At 45.2% G+C, this 16,848-nt stretch overlaps 1 pseudogene; it reads right to left on the bottom strand.

Moving 5' to 3' along the window:
* Positions 1-2,780: 2,780 nt before the first annotated feature.
* LOC123119373 (uncharacterized) lies at positions 2,781-15,440 on the bottom strand (annotated as a pseudogene).
* Between the last annotated feature and the right edge of the window lie 1,408 nt (positions 15,441-16,848).

Here is a 16,848-nt window from a genome sequence, read left to right as displayed (position 1 = left end):
CTAATAATCTATGATCTCACGTGTTACATTTTTGGTATCATTTATTTGTCGAACATTTTGAATAAATTTGACTCTTAGCACTACTAGATAAGTGGCCGTGTTCAATATGTAGATCTACATGAGTTTATCATCATGATGTAAATATGGTTTTGGAATCTTTCACAAGCGCAACAAAACAAACATGATAAGCTCTGCTAAGCTTTCATTAATGGTACTTATTGTAGACATGCTGATAAACTACTAAGCTTTCATATTAGAATTTTAACGTTCGCAAGTACTTTCCTTTACTCCCAGTTTCGTAGGTATGATGATCAAGGTCCAGATTCACTAATTAACTGACGGATTTGTGCAAATATTTTGAGGTCGGGCGAAAAGAAAATCAACTTCATGATTTCACGATTTAGCGAACATGATCAAAGAGTTGTATAGCCATGAGGAGGCCAGCTTCACACTGGAATACTAACTTAAGGAGTCATGAGGCTGGAATATAACACTTTACCTTCTACTTATATTTGCTACAGAAACCATCTATCTTGAACACTATGTGTCATTGTTGTATTGTGTAAATTGTAGCCAAGCATATGAAAGATTTTGTATATGATTCTATTGATCAGAAGCCCTGATTTATGATTCAAGAAGTTGCCATACACCCATAAGTATTAAAGCTAGGAAGGCATGAAGCAGACTTTTGTTTTATGTACTCCATTCTTCCCAACATGTAAAGCACTTACTTTGGAGGACACGACTTTGACCTGTACATGCCAAAGTACGTGGATTGAACATGTTTAAAAGGTATGGTAGTATTTCTCTTGAAAAATAATTTTATTTCATGTGTGTATACTAATTTTATAGCCATACACTAAGTGAAAATAATAGTCAAAGTTGTGTGACGAAAGGCAAACGGGCCCTACATTTTGGGAAGGAGAGAATACTGTACATTTTTGGAAGAAGGGGGCATTAGTTTATTGGTGTCACTTAATATCTGATTGTTTTGTTTCAAATATAAGTCTCAAATTGAGTGATTAATTTTTCTTTCCCACGTCATGCACGTGCCTCTAATCTTTACTTCTGATGATGTACCTGGACCGTAGAACCTTAATGTCCTACACTCCCAACTACACCATGCGACAGGTTGCTTCAATAAGGCTTTTGTCGGCAACACCAAGAAAATGTTGCGACTTATACAAGAAAATGAATTCTGAAAATAATGGTCTTGTCACTAAAGTATTAGATGTAATTTAACTTTTTGAAAGTTATCATCCAAAAATATTTTTTTGAGCGCTTCAATCTCGTAGCACTTCTATGATACAGTTCAATAAACAATGCATTCGCTATAACTAAATGGATCAAATAACCTTGAACTCCAAAGTAAGCACATCAACATTGAGTACTTCCATGATTTGATCGATAAATCGTCATTATTTTATATCCTCCCATGGCAACGCATGGGTGTTCAACTAGTCTCTGTAATAACATGATATGACAGAATTGCATTTGATTATCTGACTGCACAACACCCCCATACGGCTTCAGTAATGGAGTTAAACTGATCTCAGAAACAGAGATATAAAATGAATGAGGGGACTGAACCATTGCTAAACCAATCGGATTACTTCCCCATTGACCTAGATTTCTCGAACCCACACCGAAATGCATGTAGTTTGTATTAGAAGAGGAACGCTGAGAAGGGGACAACATTGCCCATTGTCCTGGAAATTAAGTTCATTATAGCAATCAGCTGAGCATTTGCAGTTCCATATAATCAAACTTATATATCCTGTCCAACTCCGGCAAAAATTATAACCCAACGATAATACTAACACCCAAATTTAGGGCACACAATAACGGAACACAATGATTTGCCACTTCAAAGAATATCTACTGATGATATGGATATGCTACATTTTTTCTTGCAATCGAGGAATACCATATCAAATTCTTTGGAGCAGATTATTGTCGGCTTTCAGCTTTTCACCAATAAGAATGATAGCTAAACAGACGAGAAAGTATAATGTAAATGCCAACTTCTGAGCCTAACATGGAAATACTTGTAACTGTAGCATTACCTCAGTAATAAGCTTGACTTTTTAGTTCATTGATCCACGGCACCTAAACAGCCAGCACATAGTTAGCAAGTGAAGGAGTAAAAGAGAAATATCCTTAAAAAATGGCACAAACAACTATCTCAAAAAAATAAGGATAAGATTAAAATAAAACAAAGTTCAATGGTAGCATAAATATTGTATCAGATGAATAAACACACGAAATTATTCTACGGGCACTCCCAAGCTCCAAAAAAATTGAGTTTGAGTACTGGCTATTTGTGCACAGGTCCACATGACGGTGGGATGGTCAGTGGCAAGCGCAGAATTTCAGAACACATCCCAAGCAAATTACAGGAAATAGCATGACAAAGAAAATCAATGAGAAAAAAGACGTCAGTCAATTTAGCAACATATCAATTCATATGTATGTAGATCATAGTTTAAAATCTTGTTGGCTAATCAAAGTGGGTAGCAGGAGTATTAGTTCCTGGTGAGAGTGTCATTTCCAGCTGTCAATTGTTTTGTACTTTATTCGCTATTAGATCATACTGAAACTTACATAATACTGAAAGTTTAAAAGAAGAATGAAGGTTCACAACGATCAGAGCAGTACCCAACCCAATCCTGTGGGGGTGTAGATTGTGTGTGTGTGGGGGGGGGGGGGGGGGGGGGGAGGGGGGGGGGTAAACTCAGAACATCTGAATACTGTTCATCGCATAAAACAAGGATTACTTGAGTTGAGATAAGAAGTTATTCATTTCCTATCTCTGCATACAAGTGGCATCTAGCACGTTTGACAATGTGTTCATGGTTGGAGTGAAGTACAGAAATGGTATCGATTCTGTAGCTATCAACAGTTCTGTGAAAATTATTCATGTGCAAGTAATCCCTTAGCATTTATATAATTAACAGGGCGCGGGGGGGGGGTTGGACCTAAAATCAGTAGAAACTATAAAAAAAATGCATTAACTTCTATGGGATAAGCTCATAAGCAGCAATTACCAAAAACAGAAGATGTCATGTAAAATATCTAAGTGATTTACCTTTGGGAACCACAGTGGCATGGTATCTTCTTTTCCTCCAATGGAAATTTGTAATTGTACGTCAATTCTTCGCCAGCATATATGCGCCTCTTTGAGTAAATGAAAATCTTCTTGTGGCCCTCAACAGTAATTATTTTTGTATAACAATTCGGCTGGCAAGGAAATAATGAGACTGCTATTCAGCATGTTACAGAAATCACAGTTGAATGTTTATTCTTAAGCAGTTTACCTCACACGAATGGTTGATAAATCTTGCTAAACCGCCACGCTTTGTAGCATCAACCTGTGTAAATTAAGAAAAAATGGAGGCAATGAACAGAGTTGCGCAAGGTGCAGTCACAAAAACTGGCAAAGATTAAACATGATTTCAATCCAAGGTTTGAGACTACCAAGCATCACAAGGACCCCAACCCATTAAAAGATCACATTTATGCTTTACATTATTATATTGTCACATAGCTCCATCATTTTCTGTACTGCTTCAACATTATCCAATTCTTCTATTGTCTAAGAAGCAAATATCAGAAATAAAGGCAGATAAGAATAATCTTCTACACCTACCACATAATCATCGTCCAAGCGAAAAAGGTAACTGCTTCCAATTCCACTCTTCTCATATTGAGCCTCACGTATGTCTGAGACCTGTATGGTACAGATATATCAATAAGCTTCTTAAAAACTACTCCCTCTGTTCACTTTAGTAAGACCTTTTAGACATTTAAGACAGCACCTAAAACAGTTCAATTTCAGCTGTCTTAATGACTTACAAAAGTGAACAGAGGGAGTACTACATTGATGAAGGGATTGTTGATTCAAGATAACAAAATTACCGGCCGGCGAATCAGTTCACCAACATATTCAATAACGAAATCTTCTGCATCAATTGACTCAAGGGCCACCAGACCCCATTCATGGATCTTGCTCCTTTGAAAACGTAACCGCTTCTTCCTTGCCTATATGCCAAAGGTAGAGTCAGTGGTCACTCAAACTGTCATGGCAAGAGAAACTTGTGTACATGCAATGATTTATTTTACCTTCGATTGGGTAATTTTCAGTAGCTCGGTGCCTTCAGAAGCAGCTAACAGGTTTCGTAACTTAACGCGATTTGTTCGCGCAGATGTACCTTTAACTTGCGGGTTTTTCCACACATTATTAGCTGAAGTTGAAAGAATACTCCGAACGCGGTACCCTCTCACACGAGTCCTTTCTGATGGAGTGGCGGTGCGTGCCCAATTACGCCACTCCCACCCATTGGAGGAAGCTCTTGCACAGCCATCTGACTCTGGACACAAAATCAATGGCTTTGCCTTCTGACTGGAGTCAGTAGACATGTTCTTATTCTTTCTTTTCTTTGCAAGCTTTGTGGGCACACTAACGTTCTCAAAAGGAACCTCATTATCAACCAGAGGCATCCTAGTAAGATGAGAAGTCCTTTGTCCTAGAAAAGAAAGATGATGCATGTGATAAATCTATGCAAATTTACAGGGGATGAAGCAAACAGGACTAAAATGCTTACTCTTTGGCACATCATTGGAAAGCCGCTTCAAGTCCTGTTCGATATTCAAAGGGTTTACAACATTATCAAGAGTTTTGGTACGACTCTTGGAGGTCTTTGGCACATCACTGGAAAGCCGCTCCAAGCCTTGTTCAATATTCAAAGGGTTTACAGCATTATCAAGAGTTTTGGTATGACTCTTGGAGGCCTTTGGCACACCATTGGAAAGCCGCTTCATGCCTTGTTTGATATTCAAAGGGTTTACAGCGTTATCAAGAGTTTTGGTACGACTCTTGGAGGCCTTTGGTACATCATTGGGAAGCCGCTTCAAGCCTTGTTCGATATTCAAAGGGTTTACAGCATTATCAAGTGTTTTGGTACGACTCTTGGAGGTCTTTGGCACATCATTGGAAAGCCGCTTCAAGCCTTGTTCGATATTCAAAGTGTTTACAACATTATCAAGAGTTTTGGTACGACTCTTGGAGGACTTTTTCGACTTCCCGACCTTCCTTGGTTCCTGGACATTTTTAAGATGAACCTTGCGCTCAACAAGCTCACGTAGAGGCTTGGAAAGCTGCTCATCCGTTGGAGTTCTCACTGCTTTTTTGGATGACACTGCTTCACAGCTGTTCCTTAACTTTCTCTTTCTGTAGTACGCATATTCTTTATTAGGTCTCAATGATTCGTCGATGTTTTTAGGCACAACAGTCTGCTTGGTATACCATGAATCAAGGCACTCGCTGATAGTATCTGACAGGAGAGATGCCCACTCTTCTATAACATTCGTATGCAGTGTCTGCCTGCAGATAGCCACGGTGATGTATCTAGAAATTCCGGGCATAGAGTTGATTGATTTTGAAGGTTGGTATTTGTTTTTGTCCATGACCAGCACAGAAGCTGAGCCAGTCTCCATACCAGGAGGCACCTCATCAAAACTCTCATCCAATTCAGCTGCCTCGGATACATCCAGCTTTTCAAATATACTAGCATAAGATGAAGAAGGGGATTGATGCTCCACTGCATGCAAATTAAAGGGGTTAAAATAATGTAATCAAGCTCAGGTAAGACAAAATGCAATAGAAGAATGGTCATTTACCATGAGAAGTGAGCATTTTATCCGTTGCCACATCAGATACAAATGATGTTGCGCCTGCCACCATGTCAGCAGGACTGGGTACAGTAGCTATTTCAGCGGTAACCAACACTTCATCCACAGCCATTTCAGCCGGACTGGTTATTGCATCTAGAGCCATTTCAGCCGTGCTGGTTATTGCATCTAGAGCCATTTCAGCCGGACTGGTTATTGCATCTAGAGCCATTTCAGCCGGACTGGTTATTGCATCTGTAGTCATTTTAGCAATATCCAATAATTTATCTTGAGCCATTTCAGGAGGAATGGGGGGTGTTTCATGAATGTCCATTCCAGCAGAACTAGGCGAGTCCGGTGCATGAACAGGAGTACGAATTAGTTCCTGCAATACACATGTCCAACATGAATCATGTAAATTTCAAAATCTCAGTAGTCATAAGAGAAAAAATTATTTATCATTGTTATCTCACTTGATCAGTGATGTCTTCAAGTCCAAAGCCCAACCAGTTTGTTATCTCCTCTGCAATAACCTCCCTGAAATGGTGAAACAAAGTTTCCTTTGCTGCCACGTATAGTTCATTCGCCAGCATTACCTGGACTCCTGATGAGGTGTCAAAATATGTGGTGGAATTTGATTCACGCCACCAACTATTTTTGTCATCGCAAGAACCAATGTCTAACAACGGCGGAGAGACGGGGCTTGCACACTCCAATGTCGGCCCAAATCCAGGTGGGAAATCCATGTCGCACTCAAGAGCTTCTGAATCACATATTACCTGCAAAGACATGGAAGTATAAGAACCCGTTATATATGACGAAAGAAAGGATATGAACGACAAATTGCCCCCCTCCAAGAAATAGAAACACTTGGTGTCAGAGACAAAACCTTCAATCCATCAGCTTCTTGCTTGTTTCTGTTATCAGACGAACCAGGAATACTCGTACAAGGAAGACTCGAATGGTGATTTCTCTTAATCCATGCACCACAGTAGTCCATAACAGGATCATACAGTATCCCATCCCAGATATTCTTCATGGATTCGTAATAAAGAGTTTGCCAAACTGCTGATAATACATCAGCAAATTTGGTATGCACCGCAGTTGACTGAACAGCCACGGGAGAAGTTGCTCGTACTGTATTATATGAGCTTCCTTTTTTGTGATTAGTAAATTTTGCATGAGCCTTGCCCTTTAATGCTGAAGCCTTCTTGCTGTCAGGCTGGCAATGTCAAAACCATGAGGGGGGGATTATGAAAAACTGAAGAAGGACCATACAAAGAGGTGCTCTTATTAGAAAAACTTTGTGCCAAATAATACACACCTTAACAGCTAGGAGTTTCGATTTTGCAGCTAGTTGCTTCTCAGTCTTCCTACAGGCGATAATTTCTGGAAGCACACAGCTGAAAATTTCATCAACAAAAATCTTGCGGGCTGATTTCACTATACCGGCATGGAGCTGATGACTAATATCATCGACTATGTCACCCAACACGTCACTGGCTGACCCAGAATCATTTTCTGAGGCTTCTGAATGCTCTGTGTGACCTCCACTCCACCAATCAATTAATGAGACAAGTGTAAATGGACCAAATTTGCTATCAACATGGTAAACCTACAATAAAACGGACTTCATTCAGATTGCAGATTAATAATGAGATAAAGAAAATAGTTCACAGCTATACACGCAAGATGTGTAAGTATGGTATTATAAAACGGATCTAGTAGCACAGCACGTCAACTTTTTTGTTTAACTTGATTCACGGGAGAACAACAAAAACTTACAGATAGAAGTTTCATTGACGTTTAGTGAATTTAACCGTTTGTACACAGAAAATAGCTTGTGCTATCAATTTGTTATTCAACCTCACTGAGTTACCCGGTATTTTTGCACTTGACAAGGCGAGAAGAGAAATGTAAATGGGATAATTTATCAAACGGTTTACAAGTGGTGCTAATCTAACACATAAGTGCAAGGACACTCAAGCCAATAATGCAACGAATTTCAAGAGATCTTCACAAAACCAGCAGCATAAATAGTGTATGTACCAGACTAATATTCTTGAGCTTTGGCTAGTTATGACCAGATATGTAATTGCCTTCTAATAATTGCAGACCTGCCATTATGTAACTTGAATGGAAACATTGCAGTAAGCCAGTAACAGGGTAACAAGAATGAATTGTTGCTCGAATGGATAATGCATATGCCAACATAACTCAAGAGGATGGGATTTACAAGACATGGTATTGATTGCTGAATATTTTTTACCATAGAAAGATCCTGGAGATAGCTGCTATGAAGCCAATAAGAAAGTTCAGCAAGAGAATGTGGCCCATGACGGCTGCCATCGCTGTCCTCGAACATCCAGCATGACTCATCGCTTGAGAGAGCCTAGTGAGAGAACAGAAGCTAAACAAATCAGGGAGGTAGACAAGCGGCTGTGTGCAGAAACATAGGTAGAAAATGCTCGGCATACATCTGGAAACGCCATTTTATCAGTACGAGCCACTGTCTTATTCTCCTTCGATTCATTCGGCGTGGTGACCGCGCCGGCAGAATTCCATTGTGAAAGGAACTGCTCCAGAGAACTCAAGGCTACAGGATTGAGCATTTGCCCACCAACAAGAGCATAAATAGCAAGATCTTGAGGCAAGAAACTACTGGATAGCCCCTCATAGAGCTGCTTGGGTGCGTAAGGCCCACACATCTGGCCATGCTCATTCACATACATACAGCCTTCAAAGGGCTGATGTTGTGGATATGCACCGTATGTCCCATTTTGACCATTTGAATAGCTCATGCCAGACTGCGAATAGATCCCACCACCGTTATTGACGGGACAAGCATTCCCCTGCGTGGCAACAAACATGCCTGAGCTCTGCGGTTGGTCGCCGCTACAGGAAGCAATCTGACGCCTCTCCGAACACCTGGTCAATCAGAGCCCGCTATCAGCTCCAGCTTTAGTTAAGTAAAAAAGGAAGGAAACAATAATGTGACCAAAACAAACAGAGAGGATCAAGGGAAGGTCGTACCGGTCAAGCATCTTCACGCGTGCACCACCGCAGGCCGACGTGGAACAATCAAGCGGTTCCCTGTCAGACCACTTTGTACGCTTCGTTCTGGGGAAAGAGCTGGGGCTGCGGAAGCTCGACGACTCTGCTGGCGAATCATCCAAGGCCTGCTCACAAGGAAATTGCACAGGGGTCACACTAAGAGCAACATATTTCTCACGTTCAGAACAAAAACCGCTGTGTGACCCTTCCACGCAACACGAAATTCACCATGCTATGTAACAGAACTCGCAAATTCAGGACGATCTCTAGGAATCGACCACCGTCACGTCTACGGGAGCAATCGCAAAAGTTCTCTTCCTCGCCTCGCTCACACGCTACCAGCGGGCGCTATCGCCATAAACGCCAAAACCACGCTGTACCCACACGGCCGCGCAAAAGACGAAATCCCGGGGGGGGGGGGGGGGGGGGGGGCAGATCCCCGACGGCGGGACGAGGGGCCCCAGGCCCGCACTCCGACGACGTCCGCGCGCGCGGGCCCGCGAGGCGGATCTGGTGACGGGGAGAGGGCGGGAGCGGGAGCTCACCAGATCGGAGCGCGCGTGCGGCATGGCTCGCGGGGGATCGGGCGCCCTCCCGGAGTCGGGTCTCCGCCGCGCCGCCGGCGGGTAGGGTTAGCGGTTGGGGGGTGGGAGGAGAGGAGGAACGGTCTGGCTTTGGGTTGGAGAGCGTGCCGGGCAAGAGAAGAGAGAAGACGGGGGGAGCGTTTCGGACAGCTGGCCCGGCCAGTAATCATCATCATGATCGGAAGAACAAATTTACTCACCTCTGATTATTGATTTCCAAACTGGGCAGCACATGAAGTTTCTATAAATTTGTGTTCCGCTCCCTTGCTTCTCTGAATCCGGCAGGGGCGACGGTGGGGACGAGAGTCGCCTTGACGACGAGTTGGGGATCAAGGCGGAGAGGTTTCGTATTCTAGGGAGTTTGGGTAGAACGCATGAGCCGAGCATGGAGGCGGCGGCGAGAAAGATGAAGTTGGGGTTTAATTCTGGGTGTTTGTATGAAGAGGGGTGGATCTAAGGTCCATGGATGAAGATCTACGAGTTGCCGGTTAGGGCAAAGGTATTCACCTGAGTCGGGAGAGTCCCCGTGATCCAGGAATGAAGGTCGCCGAAACCGTGGATGATGAAGGTGGTGGGTGCGAGTAAGGTGGGAAGTGGGTTGATTCGGTGAGGAGGCTGCGAAATCGAGGAGGACGAAGGCGGCGGCGGCGGGTGTGGGCGGGTAGGATGAAATTAGGGTTTCGATTTGGGGTATTTGTATGAGGAGGAATGGGTCTAGGTTGTTGGATGAAGATCTCCAAATCTACAAAATTCTAATTATTGGCAAATAAGAAATAGTTAAGTACTAAATACTGCATCCCATCCCAGAAAAGGGGGAAAAAGAACAATTTTGATCTCTTCGCCTTTCATCTTCATAACCGGGAACTCGAGCGATATTGGTGAGACACCTCGAATCAAAGCTAATAGTAAGGTAAAGGCTAGGCGATGACAAGTTAGAGGTTATGATAATGAGTTTCATCAGAGTCGGAAGAGTTTTGAGAAAGCGATTGACCCGTGGTGGAGAAAAAAAAAAGGGAGGATGAAGGTGGTTATAGTGGGTAAGGCATGAAGGGTGAAGTTAAGTTTTCAGTATGGGAGTGCCTATACATTAGGTACCTGAAAATTTCATCCGCGTCAGTCACTTTCGTCAAGACCGCTAGATCTTTATCCAACAGCCAAAAACATATCGTGCATTGTTCATCTTTAACCTCACCTTCTTCTTCCTCACGCAATCACCCCCACCTACCCCACCTCTACCTCTGCCACATGTGGCCAGCGGGCGCTGCCACACGCCGCCCCGCCCTTCCCTCAGTGTTTCGGACTCGCTATCGCCGGTTCCTGCTCGTGCACGGCTCGGCCTTGCCGTGGTCGGCATTCCTCACACCATCCACGCAAACTGCAGCTTCAACCACGCAAAAGCGGAAATTGACCGACGCTCAAAAGAATTTCAGGTACCTGGCGATTAGCAAACACATTTGAGTATTTCTATCAAAGATGAATAAATCTGGCCCCTCCAACAAAGATCATAGAAAAATATTTTTGTTAGCCAACTGAAAAACATATTACTACGAAAAACTAACATCCCTGTGTTTCTACAACTCTGATGATTCTCAATTGACGCCCTGAGCCATAAGATCTTCATCCCACGCTAAAACTATGCTATTCCAAGAGAAGATAACAGAAATTGATTTTAGGAGTAGACAAAAACAGAAAGCAGAGATGAATTCCAGCATACACCAAGTGCTTTACAAGCTGAGCAATGTAACAAATCCACAGAGCATTTGGACAGGGCTTTGGGGACTTTCCCTAAAATACACTCACAGCTGATCACTGCTTTACAACTGCTGCTACTTCAGTGAGACACCTACTTGACTCATGAACAACTCGACTGTTTAGCTAGAGATGCAGCAGGGGTAGGGCAGTGCAACTCTCTAGCTAAATCATGGCAACCAAAAGGTGTTTGTGAATGCCTGAAATCGAACCATTTCCCGCGAAACCCGCGCCTCAGTCACTCTGCTCCAGTTCTTAGTTACTACTACTACAAACATTACATTGCTGGTTCCATCTGCACCGCTAGTACCACCCAAAACATCACAATGGGTTCAGAAGTCATCAGTGACAGTTTCACCTGAAGAAGTCTTGCCACTGCACTATCAGCCCTGAAGCTCTCTGCAGGAAAACCATGGAAGCCAAAAGGAGTTCCAGGCCAGGGTAAAAGCTTGAGAGCTCATGCATCAATGGTGAGGTGCTTCTTGTGACTGGACACCTTGGCCTGCAGCTTCTCCAGCTTGGCGCTGGCGCTCCTGTGCCGGTCGTTCATCTTCGCCTCCTCGGTGCTGCACATCTGCAGCTTCATCTTCAGGCTGAACATCCGCTGGACCCGCGCCGCCCACCCGTCCTTCCCCGCGGCGCCGCCGAGCTTCCGGATGTCCTGCCGCATGCCAGAGCACTCCCTCTCCAGCTCCGCCAGCCGCAACCGCATGCTGTCCATGCCGGCCCTGAGGGCCTGGTTCTCCCTCACCGCGGCCGACGTGACCCAGCGGGCACCGGCTTCGCCGGACGTCGCGATGGTGCCACTGCCGTGGAGGGGGCGTGAGGATCCTTCCAGGTTGTCAGAGACCATCAGGCACCCGGCGATGGATGTCCGCAGCTGGAGCTGCTCGAAGAAGAGGACCTGCACCACCACACGCAGCGGCAGGCGCTCGTTCTGCGCGGCGTGGGTGCATGCCTCCAGGGACAGCTTCTGGCAGTCGATCAGCCGGCAGAGATGCTCGCGCTCGGATTCCGGTAGACAAGAATGCGCCTGTCAGCATTGAAGAACAAGACTTAACAGCATCAGCAATGGTGAAGTTCAGATTTTCATAAGTCCAGTGGCTAAGAGCGACAATGTGATGATTATGGAAAAGATTAAACAGCATTAACAATGTGTATGTGAAAAAAATGCAAATGTGTCTTCATTTCTTGGCAGAAAAACTTAAACATATATGGACATTAGTGTCACCATGCCTTTGGAAGAAGTATCAATTTACAAATTACAACACTAGGGCATGTTTGGTTGGCTTCCACACTTGGCCACATTTTTGTGCCACCACAAAAACTGTGGCACGCCACTTGTGGCAAACTATGGATGGCAACCAAACATGCCCCTTTGAAGTGGAGATGAAGAAACTGCATGGTAACTATTTTCAGATAAACAGCAGGCTCAAAAGTTTACCTTCAAGTATACATCAATGGCGCGGTAAAGACCATCATCTAGAGGCCGAGCATACTCAGGCAAAGCAGTTGCAAGAGATTCAAATTTCGGTGGCTTCAGGTTGATATCTGGTGCAATCTCTGCGAGGTAGCCATCAATCAGCTTGGCGACAGCGGTGATCGGCGCGAGTGAAGGAGAACCCATCACATCATCCAAGCACGGGGAGCCACCACCCATGGTCTGGTCCATCGCCAAGAAGTGATCAAGGATCCTGCGCACACACTCGACGTTGTAGAGCGTGTCCATTGTGTACGAGAAGTTCGGCAGCAGTAGATCCTCCAGTGTAGCTTCATCTAGCTGCATGCCGACCCTTTTCTCCAAGTTGGAAATGCAAGCACGGTTGACTTTCAGAATCATGGCAGTTCGAAGCAGCCAGAGCAAAACATTTGTGGATATCAGGCCTCTCTGAAGAGGCAGCATCCTGTCAATGTCCTCAAGCAAATGCCTTTGTTCTTCCTCGGATAGGGTAGCAGCAGCAGAAGTCAGGGGCACCGGTCCCATGCTTTGACGCCTGTTCAGTCCTGGGAGACACTTCTTGGCATAGTAGGTGAGCGAACCGGCGACGATCTCCTCCTTGGCGCCTCTTGACTCCATGGTGGAGATAAGCCTCTTGTATGTAGGGAAGCTCAATGATGAAGCATCATCATACCACCAATCTGAGCTGAAGTTCCCGAGCTTTGCACCCGTGCTAATACCATTCCACAATACACTGCCCCCGGGGCTATGCATCGCACCGTGCTCTGATACTGGCCAGCCAAAGAGGTCCGGATCAATGCTAGCCTTGGCGGCCAACGATTCGACGCACCTCTTCGCAATGTGAAGGTCTTCAGCATGAGGGAGGACATCACATGTCTTGAGTGCTTCCAGGGAATCTTTCCAGCTGCGCAGAACTACTTGGTTAAAGAACATTTCTGCCTGGTGGATGAGGTTGTCCTGCGCTGTTTCTTCTGTCATCTCGAGATATTCAGCGGCGCATCGAAGGTGGACAATATTTGCTGGAGAGAGCTCTATCTTCAAACCATAGCAGAACCTTGCCACTAACTCGAATGATTTTGCACCTCCAGGGATGTCGGATAGTTTGATGGTACATTCATCTTGGTATGAATTCTCCTCGATCAACCTTCCCAAGATGGCACTCTTTGAAAGCAGAGGGAACTGCAAGAGATAAGGACCACTTAGAAGAAAAGGACAGCCAGTAAATATCAACCTCACACATTGAAGGCGAATATTGAGAGGAAGTAATTTGTAAGTGCTCTTTCTTTCATTCTTCTCCTTGAGAATCACTTTGTTAATGTATAACTATTAAGGACTACACTAATTAAGTACAGGTGTACAACTCATCTAAGAAAAGGTAAGGAAGCAGAGATGATGTTTTTTCTTCGAGCTTGTACCTAACGGTCTAAATACAAGCGCGGGCTAAGCTACAATATCTTGCTTCTTATCATCACAAATCTACAGTGGGCTACTATACTATAGTAGATTGAAAAGGCAAATTACCTTGTGGAGGTGGAAAGACATCTCCCCGACCTGAACGATAACATCGCTAGGAAGTCCAGTTGTGCAGAACCTGCAGGGCCCACAAGAAGACGGTCATCAGTGAATCACTAACCACATATATTTCGGCTTGCACAGTTTTAGTGAAGCAAGTGAGGTAATGGGTACGAGTAGTAGTGTAAAAGAACAGCTTCCCTGTTTAACTTAGATGCTAAAGAGAGAACTGATAAGGCATTGTTTCATATCCTGACCATCTCTTTAAACAGAATCTATAGACAGACCGGCATTGCTTCTACAGAAGCTACTATAAAAGAGCAGGAAGGTCGCTGTAGGCTAGACTCTAAAAATATCCACCCTGAAGTACTGGAAGGGGACACCTGCATTATCTGGCATTTCAGCCTCACCAAAACCTTAAAACTGGCCCTGTACATGAAAGCGAAAGGGGAAACAAAAACCCTAGCGCTTCATAAAGCACAACAAGAAGAGGAAGTAGTAGCAATGTGGGTGCAGACTGGAGTAAATCACACAAATCGCCATGCCATGCCATGCCAGAAAATTGGGCAAGAAAGGAAGATCCTGGAGTTCATGTCATGTGCCCCCAAATCCCCATTTGAAACACATTATACTCTTTCTACCTTTTTCTAATTTTCAGACTATATATAGTAAACTAACAGCATGAGGCCAGGAAGAGGACAAGCTCTCCCAATTGTTTAATGTCGGCCACGAAGCTTCCAAATCGCACACATTTGCATGGCAGCACAAGTCTGAAAGAACTGAAGCAAGTGGCAAAGCCATGGCTGGTAAAAAGAAGGAGGGAGCAGAGCATGGAGCATACCACGCTTGGCCTCGCCTGGTGAAGGCGTCCGGCTTGGAGCCCAGCTTGACGGAACCCATGGATCCTTGGAGGATGGAGTGAGGGAAGAACGGATCTGACTCCCGTGCGTCCAAATCCGGGGAGCACGAACGGACAGGAACAGCACACCCCAGCCAAGTAACCGCCACTCCGCAGTTTTCCCTCTCTCTCCAATCAACGCCCCGCGCCTGAGATGGACCAAGAAAACATCACCATTGCAATTGGCGAGGGAATGTATGTGAAGGTGCAGAGGCTAGAAATTTGTCAGGCTTTCTGGGGCTCGAGGTCTAGCAATGGGGGACGAGGAGGAGCGGGGGCAAGGCGGAGGAGAAAGGAAGGAGCGGAGAGTCCAAGAAACGATGGCGGAGGCAGGAGGCCGGCGACTGCGGTGGAGAAAAGAAGGCGAGAGACCGGGGCGGCTGCAGCCGGGGACAGACAAAGAAGGGGTGAGAGAGGAGAGGGTGGTGACAAATGGTGCGGCTGGGGCGCATTGATGTGGGTTTGGAGACCTGGGGTGGGAACGAAAACGAAGAGGGGAATGCTCCAGAGAGAGAGAAGAGGTTGTTAATTCTTTTGTTGGAGATCTACCTACGCGTTCTACTCTAATCCAATCTGGGGCGTGGCGCGGTGCAGTGAGAACTGAGATCCTCCTGTTGATTTCGACAGTGTGGACCCGGTAGCGTCCGGCGTACTGCTGCTGCTAGTACCACAGTGCAGATCCATGGCATTATCTTAGTGACATTAACAGTCTGCACACAGCGTTCGTTCACCTTGTTTGTGATCTACGGCAGTACAGATCCACGGCATTATCTTACTATAACACTCTTAATACAGCATTCATTCATTCGCATTGTTTGTGTGGTCAAATTCGGCACGTGGGCAACACCTCGTCATCATTCTTGTGCAAGAGGGAGGGGCAGCGAGCGAGCGTACCGTTTGATACCGGTGGATCAAATCCGGTCAGATTTACACTTTTCTACTAATGTACTGTATGCTTTGGGTTGCGAGTAGAAAAAGGAGGTAAAAGCACGGGGTCCTAGAACTTGTTCAGGACGTGATGATCTGATCCTACAACTTGCAAAATGCATCTAGCCAGTCCCACAATTTGCAGCCGATGTGCAAGTTTGGTCCTGAACCAATCACAGCGCGCCAAGTGGACTCTACTAGCCCGGGCCGGTCAACGTGCGCATATTTGCAAAAAAAATGCCTTTCCTTCTAATCAACCCGCATGACGGCCTCGAGAGCACCTGAATTAATTCTGACGGCCAATCTTCTGTAGCTCATCCATTCGCCCCCCTTCTCCACTCTTCTTCGTGTCAGGTGGCGAGCAGCCGCCGCTGACGTCAGCAAGCTGATACGTCTCCAACGTATCTATAATTTTTGATTGTTCCATGCTATCATATATTCTGTTTTGGATGTTTAATGGGCTTATTTATACATTTTTTTATATTTTTTTGGATTAACCTAGTAACCAGAGGCCCAGCCCAAATTGCTCTTTTTTTGCCTATTTCAGTGTTTCGCAGAAAAAGAATATCAAACGGAATGAAACCTTCGGGAACGTGATATTTGGAACAAACGTGATCCAGAGGACTTGGAGTGGACGTCAATCAACAGACGAGGAGGCCACGAGGTAGGGGGCGCGCCTACCCCCCCCCCCCCCGCCCCCGCCCCAGGCGCGCCCTCCACCCTCGTGGGCCCCTCGTGGCTCCACCGACCTACTTCTTCCTCCTATATATACCTACGTACCCCCAAACCATCATAAGCGACCACGAAAACCTAATTCCACCGCCGCAACCTTCTGTACCCGTGAGATCCCATCTTGGGGCCTTTTCCGGCGTCCTGCCGGAGGGGGCATTGATCACGGAGGGCTTCTACATCAACACCATAGCCTCTCCAATGATGTGTGAGTAGTTTACCTCAGACCTTCGGGTCCATAGTTATTAGCTATAGCTTCTTCTCTC

The sequence above is a fragment of the Triticum aestivum genome, chromosome 5D (genome assembly GCF_018294505.1).
Source record: "Triticum aestivum cultivar Chinese Spring chromosome 5D, IWGSC CS RefSeq v2.1, whole genome shotgun sequence".
NCBI lineage: Eukaryota > Viridiplantae > Streptophyta > Magnoliopsida > Poales > Poaceae > Triticum > Triticum aestivum.
The sequence above is the reverse complement of the archived record's forward strand: the minus strand, read 5'-3'. Positions and strand labels throughout refer to the sequence as shown.